Source organism: Eriocheir sinensis, unplaced genomic scaffold, assembly GCF_024679095.1.
Source record: "Eriocheir sinensis breed Jianghai 21 unplaced genomic scaffold, ASM2467909v1 Scaffold349, whole genome shotgun sequence".
Lineage (NCBI taxonomy): Eukaryota > Metazoa > Arthropoda > Malacostraca > Decapoda > Varunidae > Eriocheir > Eriocheir sinensis.
Window position 1 is genome coordinate 360,755 of NW_026111664.1, and position 11,746 is coordinate 372,500.

Consider the following 11,746-nt stretch of genomic DNA (forward strand, 5'->3'; position numbering starts at 1 on the left):
CTTCATCGGTTGTTATTTCAAAATTAGGCAATGCATGCTCGAGATTTACAATAGTACTGGTGTTGGTGGTAGCGAGAGGAAGACTGTTAGTATTAAACACAGAGGAAAAGTAGTTGTTTAAGAGGTTTGCAATGTGTTGGCTGTCAGTCACTAGTGCACCGTCGCTGTTTGTTAAAGGTCCAATACCACTTTTGATCGCCTCTCTGTTGTTTATGTAACTGAAGAAAAATTTCGGATTATTTTTACAGTTGGCTGCAATATTTTCTTCATATCTACGCTTTGCCTGACCTACTAGTCTTTTACTCGTCGCCTGGCATCATTATAAAATCTAATGTTTTCGGGCGTGCTTTGTTCTTTCTTTAATCTGTAAAACAATTTTCTCTCATTGACTGATTGTTTAATTTCGCTATTAAACCACAGTGGGCTTTTATTAGTGTTAATTCGCTTCTCGGACAAGGGGACGAATGTGTTCTGCTGAGTGAGTAAGTGATTTTTAAAGCTTAGCCAGGATTCCTCTACGTTGCCGTCATCTGATAGTTGTATTTCTGTTAGTTTTTGTCGGATTTCTACGAAGTTAGCTCTTTTCAAATTGGGCACCTTTACTTTATTTTCAGTCACTGATGATTGAGCTCTAACGTCGACGCGCACTAATTTATGATCGCAAGAACCGAGGTGATCTCCTACCGTGACATTACTGACTAGGTTATCTTGGGTCGTTATAACAAGGTCGAGTATATTATTTTGTCGAGTTGGCTCAGAAACCATTTGGCTTAGATAATTTTCTTCTAGAAATTCGATCATTCTATGTGACTCGCCTTCTGTACCTAACAGTGTCACCCAGTCGATATGGGGGAGGTTAAAGTCTCCTAATATCAGTGAGTCGTTCTTGAGCAAAGAAGATGGGGTGTGTGGTGTGTGAGGTCCTGGCAGTACCCAGAGATCGACGCACTTGCTCATGTCGGGAGGGTACCTGCTGGCGAAAACGAGTCCAGCTCGTGATGAGGCTGTGATGAATTACACACACACACACACACACACACACACACACACACACACACGTGTGGCCCAGACCTGACCGAGGTCAGATATGGGTCACGGCGCTCCGTAAGGAGCAGCCCGGGGCTAGCCTGTGGGCCTCTCCTTCCCTCCATCCCCTCCCTTTTCATCAATAACCCAACACTGTAAGAAATTTTTGTGACATCAAGCTTAATCATGGTGAGAGAAAGTGAGTGCAGTGCGTTTGTGGTGCCGTGAAGACACTGAAGAGTAGTAATGGCCAGTGTGACGTCGACGCCGCCTAACCATCCAGCCGACGCCGGCCCCCAGGTGCCCCCAGGTACACCAGCCCGACCATCATGCTGCTGGGAGAATTCGGTTCAGGTGCAGTGCAGTGTTGAGGCCCGTCACTCAGGTGGAGTCATGGTTGGGGCAAGTGGCAAGGGCAAGTGGCATGGGGAAGTGCAGACGTTAGATGTTCCCACTCCTACTGCTTCTCGGTCCACCTCTTCCTATCTTGTCTCACCGGCCGGAGAGATTAGAAGGTCATCACTAAGCTGAGTGACGGCCGACACCGCTTCTACCTGCACCCCTGCCATCAACTGCGACCTGACCCTTTTTTGACCTGGGGTTGACCTGGGGCTTAAGCACCTGACCCGTCACTCGGAATACCACACCGCCTCCTACAGCACTAACGCACTGCATTCCACCACCTCACCTTCCCCCCACCAACCCAGACCCCCTATACCCCTTTCACATTGTACTTTTTTTTTTTCAATATTGTATTTTTAACATGTATATTTTCAGCTTTACAGCTGCAATCATTTAATAAATCGTTTATTATCATTATTATTATTATTATTATTATTATTATTATTATTATTATTACACACATACACACACACACACTCACACACACACACACACACACACACACACACACACACACACATAGACACACACACACACACACACACACACACACACACACACTCTCTCTCTCTCTCTCTCTCTCTCTCTCTCTCTCTCTCTCTCTCTCTCTCTCTCTCTCTCTCTCTCTCTCTCTCTCTCTCTCTCTCTCTCTCTCTCTCTCTCTCTCTCTCTCTCTCTCTCTCTCTCTCTCCCATCGTGACGGTCGTCGTCGCCGTCGTCGTAATGGTCACACTCTTCCCGCAGTGCCCCGCGTGCCGACGCAGCGCGGACTGGCCGCCTCCTGGCGCATCGGCGGCGAGGTACAGGTCGACGACAACTACGTAGACGTTGCGCCGCCCACGGGCCCCACCGTGCTCCAGCGCGTGGCGCCGCGGCAGCAGGAGCCCGACTACCTGTACTTCGGCGACGACGAGGAGCACATTTACGAGGAGATCCCCGAGCCTCCAATATACGAAAATGTCGCCGAGCCTCCAATCTACGAAAATGTCGCCGAGCATTCACAATGCCACGTAGACGAAGATTCAGAATACGATGACGGAAACTACCTGGCTCCGAGGCGAGCCCCTCCGGGCACGCCCTCAGGGGTCACAAAGTGGTGAGGCGAGACTGCATGACCCCGCTCCTGACGCACGGGGCCCCGGCTGCTGCCACACCCAGGCCAGCACGCCCGCAGGGGTGAGCACTGCAGGATGAGGGCACCCTGAAGGCGGCAGCATCGTTCCCTCCAGACTAGCAGGGGGCAGCACCGTACCCTCCAGACAAGCAGGGGGCAGCACCGTGCCCTCCAGACAAGCAGGGGGCAGCACCGTGCCCTCCAGACAAGCAGGGGGAAGCACCTTGCCCTCCAGACAAGCAGGGGTCAGCACCGTGCAGGGGCAGCACCGTGCAAGCACCACCGTGCCCTCCAGACAAGCAGGGGCAGCACCGTGCAGGGGCAGCACCGTGCCCTCCAGACAAGCAGGGGCAGCACCGTGCCCACCAGACAAGGAGGGGGCAGCACCGGGCCCTCCACACCAGCAGGGGGCAGCACCTTGCCCTCCAGACGAGCAGGGGGCAGCACCGTGTCCTACAGACAAGCAGAGGGCAGCACCGTGCCCTCCAGACAAGCAGGGTGCAGCACCGTGCAATCCCGACAAGCAGGGGGCAGCACCGTGCCCTCCAGACAAGCAGGGGGCAGCATCGTGCACTCCAGACAAGCAGGGGAAGCACCGTGCCCGCCGGACAAGCTGGGGCAGCACCTTGCCCTCCAGACAAGCAGGGGCAGCACCGTGCCCTCCAGACAAGCAGAGGGCAGCACCGTGCCCTCCAGACAAGCAGGGGGCAGCACCGTGCCCTCCAGACAAGCAGGGTGCAGCACCGTGCAATCCAGACAAGCAGGGGGCAGCACCGTGCCCTCCAGACAAACAGGGGGCAGCACCGTGCAATCCAGACAAGCAGGGGGCAGCACCGTGCCCTCCAGACAAGCAGGGGCCAGCTCCGGGCCCTCCAGACAAACAGGGGCAGCACCGTGCCCTCCAGACAAGCAGGGGGCAGCACCGTGCCCTCCAGACAAGCAGGGGGAAGCATCGTGCACTCCAGACAAGCAGGGGGCAGCACCGTGCCCTCCAGACAAGCAGGGGCAGCAGAGTGCAGGGGGCAGCACTGTGCCCTCCAGAAAAGAAAGTGGAAGCACCGTGCAGGGGCAGCACCGTGCCCTCCAGACAAGCAGGGGGCAGCACCGTGCCCTCCAGACAAGCAGGGGGCAGCACCGTACCCTCCAGACAAACAGGGGGCAGCACCGTACCCTCCAGATAATCAGGGGGCAGCACCGTGCCCTCCAGACAAGCAGGGGGCAGCACCGTGGCCTCCAGACAAACAGGGGCAGCACCGTTCCCTGCAGACAAGCAGGGGCAGCACCGTGCCGCCAGACAAGCAGGGGCAACACCGTTCCCTCCAGACAAGCAGGGCAGCACCGTGCCCTCCAGACAAGCAGGGGCAGCACCGTTCCCTCCAGACAAGCAGGGCAGCACCGTGCCCTCCAGACAAGCAGGGGCAGCACCGTGCCCTCCAGACAAGCAGGGGCAGCACCGTGGCCTCCAGACAAGCAGGGGCAGCACCGTTCCTCCAGACAAACAGGGCAGCACCGTTCCCTCCAGACAATCAGGGGGCAGCACCGTGCCCTCCAGACAAGCAGGGGCAGCACCGTGCCCTCCAGACAAGCAGGGGCAGCACCGTGCCCTCCAGACAAACAGGGGCAGCACCGTGCAATCCAGACAAGCAGGGGGCAGCACCGTGCCCTCCAGACAAGCAGGGCAGCACCGTGCCCTCCAGACAAGCAGGGGCAGCACCGTGCCCTCCAGACAAGCAGGGGAAGCATCGTGCACTCCAGACAAGCAGGGCAGCACCGTGCCCTCCAGACAAGCAGGGCAGCAGAGTGCAGGGGCAGCACTGTGCCCTCCAGAAAAGAAAGTGGAAGCACCGTGCAGGGGGCAGCACCGTGCCCTCCAGATAATCAGTGGGCACCACCGTGCCCTCCAGACAAGCAGGGGGCAGCACCGTACCCTCCAGACAAACAGGGGCAGCACCGTACCCTCCAGATAATCAGGGGCAGCACCGTGCCCTCCAGACATGCAGGGGCAGCACCGTACCCTCCAGACAAACAGGGGCAGCACCGTTCCCTGCAGACAAGCAGGGCAGCACCGTGCCCGCCAGACAAGCAGGGGCAACATCGTTCCCTCCAGACAAGCAGGGCAGCACCGTGCCCTCCAGACAACCAGGGGGCAGCACCGTTCCCTCCAGACATCCTGGGGCAGCACCGTGCCCTCCAGACAAGCAGGGGCAGCACCGTGCCCTCCAGACAAGCAGGGGCAGCACCGTGGCCTCCAGACAAGCAGGGGCAGCACCGTTCCTCCAGACAAACAGGGGCAACACCGTTCCCTCCAGACAAGCAGGGGCAGCACCGTGCCCTCCAGACAAGCAGGGGCAGCACCGTGCCCTCCAGACAAGCAGGGGCAGCACCGTGCCCTCCAGACAAGCAGAGGTCAGCACCGTGCCCTCCAGACAAGCAGGGGGCAGCACCGTGCCTTCCAGACAAGCAGGGGCAACAACGTGCCCTCCAGACAAGCAGGGGCAGCACCGTGCCCTCCAGACAAGTAGGGGCAGCACCGTTCCCTCCAGACAAGCAGGGGCAGCACCGTGCCCTCCAGACAAGCAGGGGCAGCACCGTGCCCTCCAGACAAGCAGGGGCAGCACCGTGCCCTCCAGACAAGCAGGGGGCAGCACCGTGCCCTCCAGACAAGCAGGGAACAGCACCGTTCCCTCCAGACAAGCAGGGGCAGCCCCGTGCCCTCCAGACAAGCAGGGGCAACACCGTGCCCTCCAGACAAGTAGGGCAGCACCGTGCCTTCCAGACAAGCAGGGCAGCACCGTGCCCTCCAGACAAGCAGGGGCAGCACCGTGCCCTCCAGACAAGCAGGGGCAGCTCCGTGCACTCCAGACAAGCAGGGGCAGCAACGTGCCCTCCAGACAAGCAGGGCAGCACCGTGCCCTCCAGACAAGCAGGGGGCAGCACCGTGCCCTCCAGACAAGCAGGGGGCAGCATCGTGTCCTCCAGACAAGCAGGGCAGCACCGTGCCCTCCAGACAAGCAGGGCAGCACCGTGCCCTCCAGACAAGCAGGGGCAGCACCGTGACCTCCAGACAAGCAGGGCAGCATCGTGCCCTCCAGACAAGCAGGGGCAGCACCGTGACCTCCAGACAAGCAGGGGCAGCAGCGTGACCTCCAGACAAGCAGGGGGCAGCACCGTGCCCTTCAGACAAGCAGGGGCAGCACAGTGCCATCCAGACAAGCAGGGGGCAGCACCGTGACCTCCAGACAAGCAGGGGGCAGCACCGTGCCCTCCAGACAAGCAGGGGGCAGCACCGTGCCCTCCAGACAAGCAGGGGCAGCACCGTGCCCTCCAGACAAGCAGGGGGCAGCACCGTTCCCTCCAGACAAGCAGGAGGCAGCACCGTACCCTCCAGACAAGCAGGCGTGATGGCGTGAAGGAGGAGGAGGAGGAGGAGGAGGAGGAAGAAGAGGAGGTGGTTTAAGAGCAGGAGGAGGAGGAGTGAACAGGCAATATATTTCTAAGTGAGTTTTGTTGTTTCGACAATTTCTTTTTTTTTTTTCACTTTTTCACTTTTTCACTTTTTTGCTTCATATTTCTGGTGCCGGTGTTTACTTTTTTGCGTCATATTTCTGGTGCCAGTGTTCACTTTTTTGCTTCATATTTCTGGTGCCAGTGTTCACTTTTTTGCGTCATATTTCTGGTGCCAGTGTTCACTTTTTTGCTTCATATTTCTGGTGCCAGTGTTCACTTTTTTGCGTCATATTTCTGGTGCCAGTGTTCACTTTTTTGCTTCATATTTCTGGTGCCAGTGTTCACTTTGAGCTTGTTGCGTGTTTTCCCTCCATGATTGTTTCTGCCAAGGGCTCGTCTTATTATTAGACTTTTTTTTATTATATCATGTTTTCTTTTTTTTCTTACTTCAGTCAGTTTTATTTTTTATTTTATTTTTTTAGTTTCATTTCGATGATTTTCTTTTGGCTTATATCCATTCTACGTATGTCACTATGTTAAAACTTCGCCACAGTATTGTTCGCCACACACTCCAGTAAGCCTGTTACACATATCCTACGTATGTCACCATGTTAAAACTTCATACAGTATTGTTCGCCACACTCCAGTAAGCCTGTTACACATATCCTACATATGTCACTTTGTTAAAACTTCATACAGTATTGTTCGCCACACACTCCAGTAAGCCTGTTACACATATCCTACATATGTCACTTTGTTAAAACTTCGCCACAGTATTGTTCGCCACACACTCCAGTTAGCCTGTTACACATATCTTACGTATGCCACCATGTTAAAACTTCGCCACAGTATTGTTCGCCACACACTCCAGTAAGCCTGTTACACATATCCTACGTATGTCACCATGTTAAAACTTCATACAGTAATGTTCGCCACACACTACAGTTAGCCTGTTACACATATCTTACGTATGCCACCATGTTAAAATTTCACTATAATAAAATTTGCAATATACTCTAGCTTGTCTGTTATATGTTTATCATACTTATGTTAAAAACTCACTATAATAATGTTCGCCATATACTCTAGTTAGTTGTAGTAGTAGTAGTAGTAGTAGTAGCAGTAGTAGTAGTAGTAATAGTAGTTTTAGTAGTTTTAAAAGTAGTAGTAGTAGTAGTAGTGCTAATAGTAATAGTAGTAGTAGTAGAGGCAGTAGTATAGTCCGGCAAATCTTAAGTGGCGGCTCTGACGTAGACAGCCCGCTAGACACTGGTGCTATGTCTCCAACTGACCTCCTTGCCGTGCCTTTCACACCCTTCTCTCTCTCTCTCCTCGTGTCTCTCTCTTTCTCTCTCACTCTATTATAAAAACAGATATGGTTTTTATGATTGATTCTCTTTCTGTGAGTGAATACAAAGAAATTTGTACAACACTTGGCAGCGTTGCCACCGCGGCGTTGTCAGTACAAGTCAACCAAACACACCGCAGGTGCCAGTTGCTCTGCCTGCTTTAATTATCGCATTTCTGCCATTTTTTGGTGTGTGTCTGCCATCTGCCATACAATATCAGCCATATGGCATAATTATGACAAAAAATGGAGACTGGACCTGTATATGTAATGCCAGGACCGTCAAGCAAATTTTGATGTGAATCATCCAGGTGAATGGTGAGGTTCCGCCGGGGATGACCAGGGAGTGGGGAAGGAGTGGTCGCTAAGAACATTAAAATATTACACTTTGACCTTATTTCCACACCACCCAAGAGGTAAAGAGTCTTGGTGCTTTTTTTAAAGAGGTTTATTATTAATATTATTATTATTATGCATTGTCGTGCACCATACTCCCCATATGAGAGTACACCCCCACTTTTCTCGCACGTACACACACACACACACAGAGAGAGAGAGAGAGAGAGAGAGAGAGAGAGAGAGAGAGAGAGAGAGAGAGAGAGAGAGAGAGAGAGAGAGAGAGAGAGAGAGAGAGAGAGAGAGAGAGAGAGAGAGAGAGAGAGAGAGAGAGAGAGAGAGAGAGAGAGAGAGAGAGAGAGAGAGAGAGAGAGAGAGAGAGAGAGAGAGAGAGAGAGAGAGAGAGAGAGAGAGAGAGAGAGAGAGAGAGAGAGAGAGAGAGAGAGAGAGAGAGAGAATATATAGAGAGAGAGAGAGAGAGAGACAGATAGACAGACAGACAGATAGATACAGAGTCATTTTTCGAGTTATTCTTTCTCCTTCTCTCCATCTCCTTTATATTTTCCCCAACCTTCTCTCCTTCCTTTTCTTCCTACCTCTTATCCTTCCTTTCTTTCCTCCTCTCCTTCCTCCCTTCCTTTTCCATCCCTCGCTTTTCTTTGTCTCTATCTTATTCTTCGCCGGAGAGAGAGAGAGAGAGAGAGAGAGAGAGAGAGAGAGAGAGAGAGAGAGAGAGAGAGAGAGAGAGAGAGAGAGAGATGAGAGAGAGAGAGAGAGAGAGAGAGAGAGAGAGAGAGAGAGAGAGAGAGGAGGAAAGAAAGGAAGGATAACTGAAGAATTGCCTTCCCCAACTCTGTCCAACTGAAGAATTGCACCCCCCAACTCTGCCCAACTGAAGAATTGCCTTCCCCAACTCTGCCCAACTGAAGAATGGCACCCCCCAACTCTGCCCAACTGAAGAATCGCCCCACCAGAGCGGTCTGGGGGGGGCAATTGTTCAGTTATCACATTTACCGACATACAAGGGATGCAGGTCACAGCATTTATCACATTTACTGATATACAAGGTGTGCAAGTCATCACATTTATCACATTTACCGACATACAAGGGGTGCATGTCATCACATTAATCACATATACTGACTTACAAGGGGTGCAGGTTATATCATTTATCACATTTACCGACATACAAGGGGTGCAGTTCATCACATTTATCAGATTTACCGACGTACAAGGGGTGCAGTTCATCACATTTATCAGATTTATCACATTTACCGACATACAATGGGTGCAGGTCATCACATTTATCACATATACTGACATACAAGGGATGCAGGTCATCACTTTTATCACATCTACTGACATACAAGGGGTGCAGGTTATCTCATTTATCACATTTAATGACATACAAGGGGTACAGGCTATCTCATTTTTCACATTTACTGACAAACAAGGGGTGCAGGTTATCTCTTTTATCACATTTACTGACATACAAGGGGTGTAGGTTATCTCATTTATCACATTTACTGACATACAAGGGATGTAGGTTATCTCATTTATCACATTTACTTTACTGACATACAAGGGGTGTAAGTTATCTCATTTATCACGTTTAATGACATAGAAGGGGTGGAGCTTATCTCATTTATCACATTTACCGTCATACAAGGGGTGGAGGTTATCTCATTATCACATTTACCGACATACAAGGGTGGAGGTTATCTCATTATCACATTTACTGACATACAGAATTGCAGTTTATCTCATTTATCACATTTACTAACATACAAGGGGTGCAGTTTATCTCATTTATCACATTTACTGACATACAAGGTGTGTAGGTTATCTCTTTTATCATATTTACTGACTTACATGGGGTGCAGGTTATCTCTTTTATCACATTTACTGACATACAAGAGGTGGAGGTTATCTCATTTATCACATTTACTGACATACAAGGGGTGCAGGTTATCTCTTTCGTCACATTCACTGACATACAAGGGGTTAAGGTTTTCTCATTTTATCACATTTACTGTCATACAAGTAGCGCAGGTTATCTCATTTATCACATTTACCGACATACAAGGGGTGGAGGTTATCTCAATTATCATATTTACTGACATACAAGGGGTGCAGGTTATCTCTTTTATCACATTTACTGACATGCAAAGGGTGTAGGTTATCTCTTTTATCACATTTACTGACATACAAGGGGTGCTGGTTATCTCTTTTATCACATTTACTGACATACAAGGGGTGCAGGTTATCTCTTTTATCACAATTAATGATATACATGGGGTGGAAGTTATCTCTTTTATCACATTTACTGCCACACAAGGGGTGCAGGTTATCTCTTTTACCACATTTACTGACATACAAGAGGTGGAGGTTATCTCTTTTAACACATTTACTGACATACAAGGAGTGCATGTTAACTCTTTCATCACATTTACTGATATACAAGGGGTGCAGGTTATCTCTTTTATCACATTTTCTGACACAGAAGGGGTGGTGGTTATCACATTTATCAAATTTACTGACATACAAGGAGTGGAGGTTATCTCTTTTGTCACATTTACTGACATACAAGGGGTGCAGGTTATCTCTTTTATCACATTTACTGACATACAAGGGGTGGAGGTTATCTCTTTTATCACATTTACTGACCAACAAGTGGTGGAGGTTATCTTTTTTATCACATATACTGACATACAAGGGCTGCAGGTTATCTCTTTTATCACATTTACTGACCAACAAGGGGTGGAGGTTATCTCTTTTATCACATTTACTGACATACAAGGGCTGCAGGTTATCTCTTTTATCACATTTACTGACCAACAAGGGGTGGAGGTTATCTCTTTTATCACATTTACTGACATACAAGGGGTGCAGGTTATCTCTTTTATCACATTTACTGACATACAAGGGGTGGAGGTTATCTCATTTATCACATTTACTGACATACAAGGGTGTAGGTTAACTCAGTTATCACAATTACTGACCTACAAGGGGTGAAGGTTATCTCATGTATCACATTTACTGACATACAAGGGGTGCAGGTTATCTCTTTTATCACATTTACTGACATACAAGGGGTGAAGGTTATCTCTTTTATGACATTTACTGACATACATTTGGGGGAAGGTTATCTCATCACATTTACTGACTTATAAGGGGTACAGGTTATCTCTTTTATCACATTTACTGACATACAAAGGGTACAGGTTATCTCATTTATCACATTTACTGACAAACAAGGTGGAGGTTATCTCTTTATCACATTTACTGACATACAAGGGTGCAATTTATCTCATTTATCACATTTACTGATTTATAAGGGGTTCAGGTTATCTCTTTTATCAGATTTACTGACATACAAGGGGTGTTGGTTATCTCTTTTATCACATTTACTGACATACAAGGGGTGCATGTTATCTCATTTATCACATTTACTGACATACAAGGGGTGCAGGTTATCTCATTTATCACATTTACTGACATACAAGGTGCAGGTTATCTCATTTATCACATTTACTGACATACAAGGGGTGCAAGTTATCTCTTTTATCACATTTACTGACATACAAGGGGTGCAGGTTATCTCATTTATCACATTTACTGACATACAAGGGGTGCAGGTTATCTCATTTATCACATTTACTGACATACAAGGGGTGCAGGTTATCTCATTTATCACATTTACTGACATACAAGGGGTGCAGGTTATCTCTTTTATCACATTTACTGACATACAAGGTGCGGAGGAACAAACTTTCATATATCAAGCAATTTTCAAATTCAAACCATACGTCATCAGTTACTTAAAAAAATAACAGATAAACTTAGGAGGGACGGATCATAATAGGCAGTCGACAAAAGACACGGTACCGTGTCTTAATTCATTAATTCGTCCACCCTTTGTTTGTAAGCAAAGCCCGCATGCGCAATGTGGATGTGATGTCTTAGGATACGTGGATGGCAGATGACACCTCACCGGACAACAACAACCTTACTCTTGCGAAATCTTTCAGCACATGAGCGAACACACACACACACACACACACACACACACA